A 15,945-nucleotide genomic window follows, 5' to 3' on the forward strand; every position below is an offset into this window, starting at 1 on the left:
TCCCTGCTACAGAAAAGAAAATGACATCCAGAATTGTGTATGATACCGAGGGAAGGGCTCGTCACCATTTTCACAACCGCCACTCACCCTCTGAGGATGTCACGCTCCAGCCAGCAAGGGCAATCCATCACCCCGCCTCACAACAGGGTGTCTGGGCTCTGCCCTTGCCTGGGCTGCTTGCCAGACCCATCTGCAGCGAGCCCATCACTTCACACATCAGGGCCTTCCACCAGGTGAGGGACTAGCCGCACCAGCAGTGCCATGCGATGGAGGCACCAGCTAGAGAAGGAAAGCGAGTGCTACCTAAGAGCTGAGAATTATACACCTGAATAGGTGCAGAAATGCTGCCAAACCTGCTTCACTATGGGAGGCAACAGGGAGTCTCCTAATGGCTCTCTGTTAGCCGTGGAATTAACTCGCCCATGAGAAGCACCAGACCTGACCCTTCCCCAGCGACTAGGGGCCTTTTCGCTCGCACACAGAGGCTAGACCGGTTTTAACTGCGGTTTTGAGAAGAACGACAAACACAAAGAAACGATGCAGATACGTATGTATTCACATCCAAGAAAACAACATTTGATTTTCCACAGAGAAGATCAAATAATATTTCAGTTACAGTTAATTACACCCCCCGAAAGCACATCAAAGAGAGCAGTGTTGTTCTCAGAGAGGCTTTTTCATTGACTCAGTGTGTGTAGGGATTTCACACATGGCTTTATCATCGGCTGCATTAGCTGCTACTTCTCGCCAATATTTAAAGGTATTCTACAGGGGCCGTCATTTGAATGATAAGAAATAACAGTGAAGACGCCGATCCCAGCCAGAGTCCAGCCCAGCCCAGACATAGACTCATAGAGCGTGAGGCCAGAAGGGAGCATTAGATCATCTAGTCAGACCTCCTGGATATCACAGGCCATTGCATTTTACCCAGACACCCCTGTTTTGAGCCCAGTAACCTGTGTCTGACCAAAGCGTCTCGCGGAAAGGCAGCCAGTGCGGATCTGAACACGTCAAGAGATGGAGAATCCACCACGGCCTGGGTAGGTTCTTCCAGTGGTGAATTCTCCACTTTTACAGTGTGTGCCTCATTTCCGATTTGAAGTGGTCTGGCTTCAGTCTCCAGCCATTGGTTCCTGAGCTGCCTTCCTCCACGAGACTGAAGCCCCCTTTAGTACCCAGGCCTTTCTGCCTGGGCAGGCATGGATACGCTGTAGTCAGGCACCTCTCGGTCAGTTTCTGAGAAGCTAAACTGACTGAGCACTTGTACTCCCCAAGCCTGTTCCCAGGAAAGATGGGCTACAAGTGTCGCCATGCAGAGGCCTTCCCCTCAGACCCCTAACATCACTGGACTCGGGAGTGTCTCGGCCGGCACACCTGGCAGTTCCTGGGGGCCGACGGGCGTTGACGAGCTCAGAGGAGCAGTGTGACTCCTGAGGCGCAGACACCAGTGGTGACAGGCCAGACCCAAACCCCACGGAAACCAGTGGAAAGGTTCCCCTTGACATCAGTAGGGTCTGAATCGGGCCAGTATGCTGCCGGGGTGGCAAACCAGAAATACCGTTAGAGGCAGGCCCGGCCTAGCCAGTACTGCCCGATTCTGAGGGGCCAGGAAGCCGGGCTGTTCCGTGCGGGTTCAGCTGCCATTGAGTGTCCGCTCCCCTAAATGTGGGACAATATCAATAAAAGCTGCAGTTGCACAGCGGTCCCATTGCCACCCGGCCAGACTTTGCGGTGTGCCAGGCAGGGCGACCGAGTCAGCACCACTAGACGAGTTACTGGATAGCTTTGCAGATGACGGCATTTCTATTTTACAGGACAAAAAATATGCCTCTCCTGTACCCTGCTCTTACCCCCCTGCATCACTCGACCGCCCTCATATCCAGAGTCTGCCCGTTGTCAGGTGCTCTCATCAGTGCCCGTAACATGCGAGGTGATGCCCATGCACACAGTCAGACACAGACCCTGCCCCAAGAGCTTACGACTGATGGCCCCAGGCCACGCAGTTGATTGAATGGTGCTTTGTACAAGTGCAGGTGCCACCCACGACACTCCAGCTGCAGGATCCAGGCCTGGAAAAACAAGCGACATACCAGGGTGAGGGAAGAGATACAATCATACGTGCGTTATGCAGTCGCCGAGTATATACATGGGACTAGCAACTAGACACACAGCTGCCAACCTGCCATTGCTAGTGGCCAGTACCTGCTCGGAGTCATGGAGGAGTAGGTCTTGAGGCGGGATTTGCAGGAAGACAGGGCAGTGACCTATATTGGAGCCCATCACCAGACCACCTGAGCGCTCAAATACCATAGCTCAGGTGCTCCGATGTGATCTCCAGCTTTGTGGCTTAAAGCATCTCCATTTAAAAGACTTCCTGGGGGTCAGAGGAGCTGATTTGTTGTCAGTTCAGGTGATCTGTGCAGGTTAAAGAAAACTGTAGATTTCCTTTCTAACTGACCAGACAAAGTCCTAGGCAGAGCCTCCCAAAAGCCTGCTAATAACCAAAGGGTCTAAAGGCACGCTGAGGCTTTATTACACCGTATCCCATTTAAACTAAGAGGGACACTGAATCCTTCCGTCAGCCTGAGTCTCCTGGCAGTAGTCGAGCCTGCAGCGATGCTGGTCGGAGAGGCTGGAGGAATGCAGCTGTATGTGGTCAGCAGATCACCAGCTGCTTTTCTTTTCCTGTATTTTCAATTTTTCCTAATTATTGTAAAAATCCTACTTGTTTAGCTAGATTCATAGTGATGTGTGTGAGCTCATGCTGGAATGTAGCATCATGGCCATTGGCCATTAACATCCATCCACATGAAAAGCTAATATTCCTCATTAGAATACAGGGCCTGAATAGACTTCAGTGGTCAATGTCCCATTCTCTGTAATGTACCAACTTCCATTTGTACTGTTGGCTCCACCCCCATCGTCCCTAAGATCTGTGTCAATTGTCGGCTGACGTGCTATGGTTAATATCTCCTGACATCTGAGCACCTTTCTGGGGCTGACATGGCTTCCGGTGTGTTCCAGGGTCAGAACACCACGAAAAACGGAGTGGTCCCAAGGCTGGCGGCTAACCCCTTGGGCAGTGTGAAGGGTGCCTTCCTCGGGAACATTTAGAACACTGCTAGGCAGTGCATTGCCCACGTGAAAATGAGACTCCCTCAGGCAATTGCATGTATGGTAGGGCCTGGTCAGTAAGTGGAAAGAATTTGGTTTTATTGTCCAATAAATCACAGAACTTTCAATTAGATGAGTGGCTTAATGACCCTGCTGAACTGAGCATCCCAGCTCTTCTGTAAGATCAAAGTCCTGCACTGGTGACACACCAGCGTCACAGAATCCTGGCATTTACTGGGCTCCACTCCCTCTTATTCAGCATCCAGGACTAAAGCAGATGGGATGGCTTATGTTAAATTCGTGGAGTTATTCGTCATATATAGCTCATTTGCCTTGTCACAGACTTCCTAGTGAAACAGCAGTGTGTGAACAGGGCATGTGTGACATCTTGCACTGCCCTGCACAGTCCTGGGTTCACCAGGCACTTACAGCTTTCCGTACATAGGAATTGTTACTGGGCGACTGGTTTCTTTACGAGAGAAGAGGGGGAAGGTGAGGCACCCGGCGTCCTGGACTAGAGCAGAACCCTTTGTCCAAGGAGAGAGCTCTGAGAAGGCCCCACATGCGGGAAGTGATGCCAACAGAGGGAGAGCCTGGAGAGAGACACCAGGATGCAGAGTGCAGGAGAGTCTGAGGTTTCAGGGACAAAAAGACTCCAGCCAGCACGTGAAGCTGAAGACCTGGATTTCTCTCTGGGAAAAGGGACTGAGTCTGTTTTGAATTCTATGTAAATAAATTGGACCTGGAAGGAGAGTGTTCTAAGGACTCTGGACTGGTGAAGTTTATTAAAGGAGTGCTGAAGAGGGGAAACTGAGGGAAGCCTCTGCCAAGCCACATTTGGCCCACAGAGAGCACAACACAGCAAGCCCAGCCTCCTACAGGAATGTGCTTCAAAAGATGAAATCGAGATAAAAATATTGCAGTGCCCCTCTTTGCCCTCAGGAGGATGCTCAACTTGAGATGCAGTTAGCTGCTCCGCAGAGCTTGGAAAGTCCCTCAAGCAATTCAGCCAGGGCTGCTTGGAAAACTCCCCCACGCAGGTACCTCAGAACTGGGACCATAAGAAGCAAGTCTACAGGCTGTTGGTGGCTCAGTTTATCTGAGAGGGAATCCAAAAAGAAACTGAAAGAGAGACAGAGACGGACGCACTCACACTTTGTTAGTCCAGAACAAGAATGGCGGGTTCGCACACTTGGCTCTTTTTCTCTTGCGAGTCAGTGTCCCTCGTTTCTTTTAATAAAGTTCTTCCAAAGCCCATGAACTTTGGGAGCCAGCAGGGGGAGGCTGAGCGATGAATGGAAAGAAAGTCAAGAAAGATCATCTAGGTTTCACAAAACATCTTTGTCTGACACACATCTACAGGTGGATCTCTCTCACCCACAACAAAAAACAACCCTACGTTGTATAGCCGTCTCATACCAGTTAAATAACAACACCCTAAATACAGTTCTAGAACACGAGTTACAAACATTTGAATTTAGTAAATTCAGCTGCTAATTTGTCTCTGAATTCCTACTGCTCGTTCAGTACTGGAATGCCTTTCCTCTCTCCCACTTGCATAAGGGAAGGAAATATCTACGGAATAGCAGAACACAAGCTCTGGTACAGGAAGAGGTGAACATCACTTTCTGTTAGAATAGTCAATCTTTAAAGTGCTCTAAAATCCACCTGCGTAGTCAGATTGCCTTGACATTTGCTGTGCCTCCTGGAGACAGTGGGTACTCTGGGCTGGATTTGGTATAATTTGAGCAAGGGGTTCCCACCACTGCAAATACCCCTGCATTTTACAAAGTCATCTTCCAGTGTTGTTTTGCCCACACCTGGGGCTCAAGCCATGGTTCTGACCCTCCCCAGACTGATCTCAGCCCCTCCAGATTTAACATTGGGTTGTTAGTGCCTGGTGCCCGCTGCCCCTTTGAGGCTGAAGAAGCTACTGGACATCATTCAGGGCATATGCTCTCCTTCAGGTGGGTGAGCATTTTGCGTAAGGCACATTAAGACACCCCACCGGAGAGTGGACTAACAATAGCTGGAAGAGCGGTGCTACTCGTGCGGCAAGGATACAATATTTGTACCTAGCAGTCAGTCGTTTTCCAACCCTGCTGAGAGTAGGACTCAGACTGAGTCAGCGAGGATGACCACATCCCCCTGAGCTCCTCTACAGCTGGGAGGGCAGATACACGGCCACACACCCCTCCCCATCTCAGAGTCAGAGTGGATCAACTCATGTCTAATTTGCAAATTTTGGTTAGGGAATACGGACCTAGCCAAGAGAGGGGGCTATCTGGGAATGAAAACCAGCCACGGTTTTTGAGGGATACAGTGTGGGAGGATGGGGTGGTTACAGAAACTTCTGTAACTCACGTTCAGAGTGCACTAACGATTGTATAGTCTGGTTTCATTTATTCCCCAAGTGCCTCAATACATGAAAGCAAAGCACTGGAATTAAGGCAAACCCACTGATCTACCATTGTTCCAGCTAGGATGAGAAAATCTTCCCAGTGAAAGTCTGTCCTTAATTAGGAAGCATTTGTCCAGAATGTGATTGTGCACCACAGAACAACAGGTACGCCCCCATCACCTTTTCTCTTTACATTGGCCTTGGAACCTTTACCTGACTGTTGCAATTAGAATTAATCCAGGAACTTAAAGGAATTCAGAGGGGTGGAAGGAGTGTCCAGCAATGTATTACGCAGAAGATATAATCTGACTAATGAACAGCCCTGGGAATTCTACAAAAATATTTGATGGGTCGTATAAGAGATTTTGAACCTTTGTCAGGCTATAATATAAAGTGGACCACAAGTAACAAGGGAAAGTGTTTCTCCCACAGTTCCACTGCATGTGTTATGGGCTGAGAGCCAATTGTGCCCATTTAAATGAGGGAACGGGAGGTGGCCTCTCAACAGGGAAATGCAGCACCCTTCACAAGATGACTCAGAGCAGGTGCTGCACAGGTCATCACGATAATTAGTCCCGAGACACCAGGGTTGCACTGGTTTGCTCATCCCTCTTCTCTTTAAGAACAGAAAGTGCTTTTGCCTCCAAACTAAATTTACCCTTTATTACTTTTTAACTGGGTTAAACTATTAAGTGCTTGTTCTGAACAGCCCAAGATCCCCCCGTGTGATATGAAGCTTAGAGCTCAGATCGGAGCAGGACGAATGTCTTCTCAGAGAAAGGCAGGGCTGGCAGCTGATGGGAGGGTTTGCCTTGTGGTAAGGACAGTAACACTGCTGGTACTTTACCCTCTAGCACTGGGGGTAGCGGGTCTAACCAAGGAAGCTCTGGCTCCCAGAGCAGGGGTAACACTGGCTCCTGGGACTCACATGGTGGCCATCTAAGCTCTCTCGAGGTCTGGGCTCTCCAACCTTGGTGAGCAGAGCTGTTGCCACCCACATTCATCCAAAGCTGAACAGGAGGAAAGAGAGCAAGGCCTCTGCCCCCTGGCGTTGTGAATGACACTGTCTGGGGCTGCCGGGGGCTCTGAGTCACAGACCCAGGCCAGCCTCCCCAGGGTAGGAGTCCTGCCATCCTTTCCCATCTATCTGTACAGTTCTACAGGCTGCAGCCCCTGGTGCATTCTGGTGGGCACCGCGTAATGCAAGCTCTGCTAACTGGTATCCACCGGGTAAATGTGAATGCTGCTTACAACGCTGCTAATCAGCAATGCCTTCCTGCAATCCACGAGCCATGCAGAGGTGACCACACACAGGCCCCTTCTGAGTGCTTGAAATCCCCAGCCCTTCACCCTTTGATGTGCCTCACCCCCAGCTCACCTCTTCTGGAGTCCATCCCAATGCCGCCTAGACTTCCCATGGCGGTCCCAGCTCCAGCTGCTGATTTTAATGTTCGGTGACATCTTCTGAAGTGCTGACCAACTCTGGAAGCCTGTTAATACAGGGCCTCTCAGGGGGCATTACTGATACTTCCATTCTTTATTGAGTATTGCCAGCGTTTATATGCACCCATCAGCGTGGCGTCGGGGCACTTTGCAAGGCATACGTTGGGACAGTTGAGATCCCAGAGAGACCAAACCCCACGCAGCTTTCCCATCCCTGTAGAAAACCAGGCCTTTCGCTCTGTGCAAAGCAAACAGCAGGGCAAAGGCAATGATTGCTAACATTCACCCGTGACAGGGAGAAAGCTGGAGAAGGGATGTCCTTTTCCATAGGCAAGGGGCATTTCTGGGGCATGTCTATTTGAGGGCTGCAAAGCCGGGCTGCAAGTGGGGACAAGGAGAAAGGGGGCTGCAGCTCGAGTTCTCACTTGCGTTTATTCGCACACAAAAGTCCCAGGGACTCCTGAGCACTGTGACAGCCGGCTCCACAGCCGGCGTTAGCAGCCTTGCAAGCCCATCCTGCCCTGACCGATGCCGCCCCAGGAGGTGCTGTCAGAGCTGGATTGCAGCCGGGTAACAAGGCCAGGAGCAGCCTCCTCAGACCAGGGTAAGCTGAGAGGAGCCCAGAGCACCTGCTTTGCAGAGGGACTGCTCCCCCACCTGTTCATCCTGTGCCCCCCAGCAGGACTCTTGGTGCAGCTCTGCTTCCCTAATATCTGCTCCTGGCCCCTTTCTGGAGCTGGCATCCAGCCATGGGCCCTGTTGTTTGCTTGCCCTGTCCCCACTATAGCTCCCGTGACTCCCTGATTCCTACTCATGTGACTCTCTCTGACTCTGGGTTACAAAGAGGCTGTAAAGGTGAACTACGCTGTGTCCTATTTACTGTGGCTGACAGCCACCAAGAGCTTCCCCTGCCCTGCACACTCCCTTCCAGCCTGTGGGCTTGGGCATGCATACTGAGCCACTTGGCCGGCATGCAGGGTAGTTTGTACATTTGATCCCGTACAGGCCCTATATGGTGCTAAATCTCAGCTCTGTGATCTATAAACAGATCTGTCCGCAGGCCCTGGGCCGAACGTGCTTAGCACCTTGGCTGTGAGTGATGCCTTTGACAAGCGTAACCTCCTGCAAATAGCTATAAAACTTAGTAGCCCACTGGCCAACCTGAACCAGTCCCACAGCCCTGCACGCTCCAGATGTGCCATGAGCTCCAAAGCTCTGTGGGAACTTGAAGCAGAAATTTAGCAAGATGTTCGGGGAGAAAAGATCATCGTAAATTTTCCAAAAATGAGCCGCTGGCAGCTGTCTGGCTCCGCTCGTAGGAGCTATAAAATTTTACTAGGGGGGAAGCTCCTGAACGTTAGCACAGTCTCCCTGGCTTGGGGTTTTGGAACCAGTGGGACATCAGACACCACCTCATCTGCAGCTTCAGCTGAAGTCCAGGGAGAAAGCTCCAGCTAAATCCATCCCCTTCTCACCCAGCCCAAGCACCCACCCACACGCCTCAGCCCCTCGTGGCCTGTCCGTGCAGGCCCAGCCTCCCCCACTGCCAGCAACACCCTGCCCTAAGAGTGGCAGGAACCCTACCCCTGGCTGGATGGGCCCTGCTCTTGCATGCTGCTAATGATTTCCCAGGCCACGCACGGAAGCAAGGGACAGCTGTGCACGCAGTACCAATGCGGCTAGCGTCAGCTCTACGCGGCGTGTGAGATGGGCCCCTTCCAGGAACCCAGAGACCAGCTCAAGTCTGGGTCCTCTGGGGCATCTGGTGCGGGGACAGCCAGGGTACGCTGTGCCCGGCAGAGGAATCGTCCTGTGCTTCCCTACGCCAGGGCAGCTTCTCCAGCCCCCCAGCCGGAGCAGTGCACGTTCCAGCAGCGGGATCCAGAGGGGCAGCAGCAAGTGGACTGAGGAGAGGCACCCGCATTTTACAGGCCCTGTGTAATTAACGAGCAGGTGTGTAAGTGAAGGAGGGTTCCAGGGCCCAGCCGATCGCCGGACGCGAAACCGCCACAGTTTGCAGCCAAATAGCAAAGAAACCCAGAAGCCCAAAGGGGCAGGAAAGATTCTGACCTGGGCACTCAGGTCACCCAGGCTATAGGGTCTTCTGCCTATACAGCGCCTAGCACAATGGGGCTTGGACACCCGAGCGGGGCTTCTTGGCACCAGTACCAATGGGTCCAGCAGCAGCTTCACCAGAGTGCCTAGGTGCCTGCACTGGGGAAATGCAGGGCTGGGCTAGGAGGCACACGGCCCTCTCCCACCTTCCCTCCTCACATTGTACCATGACGGGCAAGCCCCAGCCAGTTCAGTGCACTCAGCAGACCCCCAATGTCAAGAAGTCAGGCTAGAGCCGCCTCCTGGGAGGATCAGGGTACCCTGGTGAGATCTCCCCAGCTTGTGGCTGGTGCAGAGAGGGAGAAAAGGGGCTCATTTAAAATTAAAAAAATAACCAAGAGGGCTTTCTGCTAATTAAGGAGTTTGCCGCGTGAGCTGCAAGTAACAAATCCCACCAAGCCCCATGGATCTTGTCCCATGCCAGTTACAATGTCCACCCCCTAGAGAGGTGCAGCTCACTCCTGGGGCAATCCCAGACCCTCGGTACCAATCCGTCTCCTGGGTATCTCTCTCCACTCTCACAGCTGTCCCACGGAACCAACCCCGCACCCCAACTCACGGCCAAACCTGCTCCCTGCCCACCCGTTCCGACGTGGGTAACTTTATGGGCTGGGACTCTGCCCCAAACAGTCCCTGAGAACAGTGCAGGGCATAAGCTGTGAAATGGGCCAGCCCTAAAAGTGAGGCCAAGGTTTGCAAGAGTGAGTGGAGATGTTGGGAGCCCTCCAAGGGGCCTGATTTCCTGGGGAGGGCTGGGGAGAAATGAGATTTCTTGAAAATCAGCCTCCTTCAAGGGGTCTCAAGCTGGGTAGCCAGATTCACCGGCCTCGTTTGAAAGAGTTGGCCTGAGGCGCTGAGTCTTATTCCCCTATGGCATTAATGGGCATTAATTCCAGTGCAATCTGTGGCACGAACCAGGCTCCAGCGAGCGGGTGCGAGCGCAGGATCGGGCCCCACACATGCAGTTTGGCTGAGTCTCATTTTGATTTTGCTGATTTAGTCTGGCGAGTGTGTTTAATTCAGAGTGAGCCCTTCCTCTAGAATAACCAGAGTAGCCGAGCCAGGAAAAGGGACTCCCTTTCTCTCCTCACTTTCTTCTCACTGCTGCTCATGAGTTATAGATCTTCCACACTCATAAAAGATAATCACCCTTCATGGGTGAAGTGGCCTCTCGCTATACCATAGCAGCAGAAGGATTGATGAACTATGTAATTAAAAGCACAGGACCTGCAGCTCAAGGGCCGGACAGAATTTATATTAAAGGGAAAATACAATGTTTAAATTCTGTTACTCTTTGGTCAGAAGCTGTGAAATCCAGGACTTTATCCCAATGCCAAGCCCAGGGCTTGGCCTCCTCTCTGAATTTATGGCAGGACAAGGCTAGCTGGCTGTGGGGTTATGAAGACGTTATTGACACGTACAGTTTAGGGCTCATCAGTCTTGTCTTACCTGCAAACAGTGAATGAGTTGCGGTCATGGACTTGCTCAGCCTCTGTAATAATATTCAGACGGAGTGCCTGATTCCACTGGGTGCTCCTCTGCCCTGGCCACCCCGGGGGCTGGATTCCACAGGCTGAGTGAATGCTGCCCACAGCAGGTCTGGAACAGCAGGGCCAAGGAGCTGGGCAGGGCTGGGGAGAGTCTGAGAGGCCATGAACTCACCTATCCTCCAGGTACAGGCTGCTCCTGGGCATAACGGAGCTGTCTAGTGTGTCATGGAGTTTTGTCTGGTTCTGGTAGAGCTGGGAGACCCCTTTCACCATTGGGGGGAGGGATAGCTCAGTGGTTTGTGCATTGGCCTGCTAAACCCAGGGTTGTGAGTTCAATCCTTGAGGGGGCCATTTAGGGATCTGGGGCAAAAATTGGGGATTGGTTCTGCTTTGAGCAGGGGGTTGGACTAGATGACCTCCTGAGGTCCCTTCCAACCCTGGTATTCTATGATTCACCAGGTGAGGGGAAATGCCATCTTCTAATCAGTGCAGCTGCAGTGGGATCTCCAGGCCTGCTCGCCCTGCCGCTGACCAGGGAGTGTCCCTCCAGGGCAGGGGTGTGACATTCTGCACCTTGGGGGAGCATACTGTATCCCCCAGATTGCTCGTTTTCATATACTCGGGATCTTACATATAAAGCAGGCCTGGTAAGGTATCAGGGGAAAGGGTATGATCTGCAGAAAGTCATTTTTCTATCTGTATACATGTATCATGAATGCAGATGAAGTTGTGAGAATTGTGTAGCATGGTGGTCACTAAAACATGCTGTAAGTTGGGGAATCTGCCAGATCTTAGCTCCCCAGAGGCAACAGCAAGGAAAGTCACCTGTATATTAAGGACTGCGATATCCAGTGGGGTGAGAAAAACTGCTTCATCTAGATAGGTTCTCCAGTGTGCCCTGCCTGCGTTCCCGCTGGGTTCTCACTTCCTCAGCAATGGTGGCAGTCCCCGCCTCGCACATGGGACTGAGGGGGATTCCTGCCCCGCGGCAAGAGTTTGTACAAACCTGGAGTTTGTACAAACCCACTTCCTGAGAATGACGCTCTGTAGGTACCTCCTAGGCTGCTGCATGGGAAAGGATTCACGGCCTGCCTGCACACCTAAGGCACAGGACGGTCCCTAGCGGTCACTGGCCCGATCCCCTGGGCACCGCTTCTCCTCCCAGCTTCATACCCACAGGTTTCTAGCCAGGTCACTAGCCCGATGGGTTAGTATGCACTTGCATGCTGGGGAGGCAGCGTGGTCCGGGTGCACAGCAGGAACTAAGGGTGGTTCCTAGGGACTGCAGAGTTGAAGGCTACAGCGGGCTGGGGGTAGAAGCTGTCTGTGTGGGGGTGGGATATGCCTGGGACACCGAACGTACATGTACGGAGGGTGGTGGTTCCCAGTAACCACGACAGCAGATAATTCCTACCTAGGGTATATTCAGACAGAGCCTGCAGGGCTCTAAGCATCCCATTTAGCCAGCTAGTCTTGGTTTTCTCCTTAATAAAATCCCATCCACCTTCCTTGTTATGGAGCAGGCTGGACAGCTGTTCACTGAAATCTCCTTGTTAGTGAAAGCAAAGCAGCAAGGAGCCAAGCGGTGACTGCAGGCCAAGCAGCCTATTCCTGCTCCCTGCGTCTGTTATACCGGCTTTGTGTCTGACTCCCTGGCCCTCCCAGACTTTCTGAGAGCGACATTTTCCTCAAACCTCCTAGGATGTTCTTAGCCAGCCATTTAACAAACGGGTGGGCACCGAAGACGCTCCTCGCCTGGGGCACCATTTGGTCTAGAGCTGACCCTGGTTGCCACTTGTCCAGGATTTCTCAGAGTCATCCCTTGTTGTGAGGTAGTGGTCCCAGGAAATGAGTACGGCTCAGTGCATGTGGCCAGCTGTCCAGTTTCATGGGCTCGGGATCACACCAGGTGTCCGGATGTTCTGTATCTCAGAGGGGCAACCCTATGCAGGATCCTCAGAGCAGGACAGTCCCCCACCCACCCTCTCTGCTTCAGCACCCCCTGGACTCGAGATACTGACTCCCTCACGTAACTAGGGGCATAATCCTGATGCATGTCAGGTGTCTGGCGCCAGGAAATAAATCACACCCTCCACACACACAAAATGACAGGAGCTTTGCAGAAGCCATAGCTAAGGTGCATCCTCAACATGCTCAGCTGGGACCTGCGGTACTGCAGCTGTGTGGTTCACAGCTCCTGTCCTGTGATTTGCAGGGGATGCCCAGGTCTTGCTATGCAGAGACAGAGAGCGAGCCCTCTGTCAGCCTCCAGACACTGCAGCCTTGCAAACCCCCCCCCCCCCCCCTCAGGCAGCCTGCCTTTCTTCTTACACTCTTGTGTGTGAGCCTGTTCCTCGGGAGAGATGGACACAGTCACAGCATGTGCTCTCTTTCACACACACACACACACACTTGTGCAGAAGCACACTACTCACACACAGTGTAGCGGCGTGTGGCAGACCAGATGCACTCCTCCCCCGCTGCCTCAGCCCTCGGGGGTTTGTCTGGCATTCAGGGTAAGTCACACTGCACGGCTCCTGTGCGCAGCAGACTGGCGGGGGAGCCATGCAAGCCGTGAGAGCCATGCACAGTGGCAGCCAGACCACCCGGTCCTGGCATTATTTCTCTGGTGTTAAGCTGGGCAGCCTGGCCGGATCCTGGCAAGCGCTGCTGCGATGGCCCAATCCGCCTGGGACCCCACAAAGCCACAGGATAAAGACTGGCTCTTCCGGCTGCGGCCAGGCTTGAAGGTTGGCTCAGCACAGAGCCTCCGTTCGATTGTCATGCGTCACCCAGGGACAGGCTTCCTCGCACTGTTTCTGCCTCCCATGCTACCTGGCACCAGGCGCTGCAGAGGCTCTTGGAGAACAGCCAGGGCAGAAAAGTTCCCTGAACTCTCCCAAGCCTCAGGAAAGCCTGACACAGCTGGGTGAGCTGGATGACAGGGCAGCTGGTTCTTCCATCCCGGCCCATTAGCCATGCTCAGGATTAAGGCAGTGATGCTGGGTGGGGCTTCAAGTCGCTTGTGCTGAGAAGCCGGCATATCATCAAAGCAGAGCTGGGGAATGCAGGAGACGGAGAAGAGCAGGTGTCTCCTGGGAAAGGGATCTCTCCATGGGACGGGCAGCCGGTGCAGCGGTGATAGAGTGACCGGCCATTCGTAGATAAGTAGGGCCCTACCAAATTCATGGCCCGGAAAAACACGTCACAGACCGTGAAATCTGGTCTCCCACCATGACATCTGGTCTTGTGTGTGCTTTTACCCTATACTATACACGGGGGGAAAACAGCATTTCTCAAACTGGGGGTCCCGACACAAAAGAGAGTTGCAGGGAGGATCACAAGGTTATTTGGGGGGGGGTCACCCTTACTCCTGCAGCGCCTTCAGAGCTGAGCGGCTGGAGAGCGAGGGCAGCAGCGCAGAAGGCAGGGTGGCGATACCAAACCATGTCACCCTTCCTTCTGCGTGGAGCCTGCAGAGCGGGGCGCCCAGAGTGCGGCGGCTGCTGACTGAGGGCCCAGCTCTGCAGGCAGCAGCGCAGAAGGAAGGGTGGAAATACCAGACCATGTCGTCCTTCCTTCTGCGCTGCTGCTGGCCGTGGCTCGGCCTTCAGAGCCGGGATCCCAGGCAGCAGTTGCCGCCCTCCGGCCGCCCAGCTCTGAAGTCTCCCCCGCCGCCAGAAGCAGCAAGAAGTAAGGGTAGCAGTACCGCAACCCCGCCACACACACACAATAACCTTGCGACACCCCACACACAAACTCCGTTTTGGGTCAGCACCCTTCCAAGCACAACACCCTGACAGCTCAGATTTAAATAGCTGAAATCATGACATTTACGATTTTTAAAATCCCACGACCGTGAAATTGACCAAAATGGACCCTGAATTTGGCACGGCCCTGTATATAAGAGTAAAGAAACAGACACCGGTCCAAGTGCGCTGCTCCTGGGGAGGTGAAGCGTGAGGACCAAGCATCGTCATGGAAACCCAGGAAAACTGGAGAGCTTTGCTGGCCGGCAGTGAGCGCTACAATTAACAGCATTAATTTGAATCAGACCAAATGGGCCCAACTCCGTGGTGTATCTGCAATGGCTTCCATGGGGCTTTTCACTGGGGCAGGACTGAAGGAATGAGAACTGTGCTCAACACAGCCTCCTACCTGTGCCACCTGCAACGCCAAACCAGCAGCAGAGTATCTGGGATGCTTTGTGTAGCTCCAAGTCCTCTGAGGGTATGTTCTGGGGAGATTCCAGCCCATGGCTGGGGTGGCTGCTCCTCCTGCCCTGTGACCCTGCATTTCGGTGTGCGCAGGAAGCCGTTGGGGCACGGCAGGGAATAAACCTATCGAGCAGCAGAGAGGCACAGCAGCCGTCTGACTTTCACCTGGCAGCAATCAGCAGCAAAGCCGGCGGTTTGGAAATCGTGGTCTGGCGCCGGCTCACCAACAGCCACTGCTGCTTTCCAGCAGAAACTTTTGCTGTATGTTGCTACACGGGTGCATTATTTAACTAGTTAATTTCTGAGGGAGGCGTTTCAATTGCTTTAAATTACTGCTGGAAAAATGAGAGTGGTCAACAATCAATCAGCCTGATTTACCACCCCTTGCCCACCCGCTGTGAGTGAGCAATCAGCTGCCACCACAAGATCTATTATTGATGAACTTTGCAGGGCCCACTCATTAACTGCAAACACACAGCCTAAGCATGGTTCTGCTGCTGGTGAATACGGTAATGGGAGTAATCAGTGGAAATGTCACCACTACCTTTTTCTCGCTCTTTAAAGATCCTGCTGCACGAGGCAGAGTGCTTGGCCATTAAAACGATAATAGTCAACCTTTTTGCCTTAGCTACATTAACACTGATGGATTTCTAAACAATGGCCAATAACAAAATGAAGCCACCTCTCTCACTCTGCACCTATCAAACCTTTCGTATTTCTATCGGATGATCTGGCAAGTTGTGCCGCAGAAGGGGTGTTTTATAAGAGCGAATTACCATCAATTAACTGAACCAATGACAAATAGGAAGTCAGACAACTATATCATAATCATTGTTCCATGCCAAGGATCTTGGGGAAATGTCTCCAGTTCCCCTTATCTCCCTGTCCTATTTACAGCTGATTCTATTCTGGAGAACAAGGAAGCTGCACTGGGTTAATTCCAATGCAGAATGAACTCCTGGAATTTGTCCCAATGCGATTAACTTGCCAATTGATTTTTTGTCTATCCATTCAGTTCTCTTTCTAGGTCTCCAATTGATCTGTGAGCTGCTGCTGACCTGAGCTATAGAGACCAGCTCAGGACTAGCCCTGGAAATTAACTGGCTCAAACGCCTGTCGGTGTGGGCCAGGCGAGTGGTGAGCCACCACACAATAGGGTGTCAAT

General features: G+C 52.5%; 1 long non-coding RNA gene across 1 annotated transcript; it reads right to left on the reverse strand.

Annotated features, from left to right (window-relative positions):
* Positions 1 to 533: 533 nt before the first annotated feature.
* Positions 534 to 15,002, reverse strand: LOC142069374 (uncharacterized). The gene is made up of 3 exons (XR_012665159.1): positions 14,722 to 15,002; positions 4,268 to 4,398; positions 534 to 2,069 (listed from the first exon to the last, which is right to left on the reverse strand). It is a non-coding gene; the product is annotated as an uncharacterized LOC142069374 (long non-coding RNA).
* Between the last annotated feature and the right edge of the window lie 943 nt (positions 15,003 to 15,945).

Source organism: Caretta caretta, chromosome 15 (genome assembly GCF_965140235.1).
Source record: "Caretta caretta isolate rCarCar2 chromosome 15, rCarCar1.hap1, whole genome shotgun sequence".
Taxonomy (NCBI): domain Eukaryota; kingdom Metazoa; phylum Chordata; order Testudines; family Cheloniidae; genus Caretta; species Caretta caretta.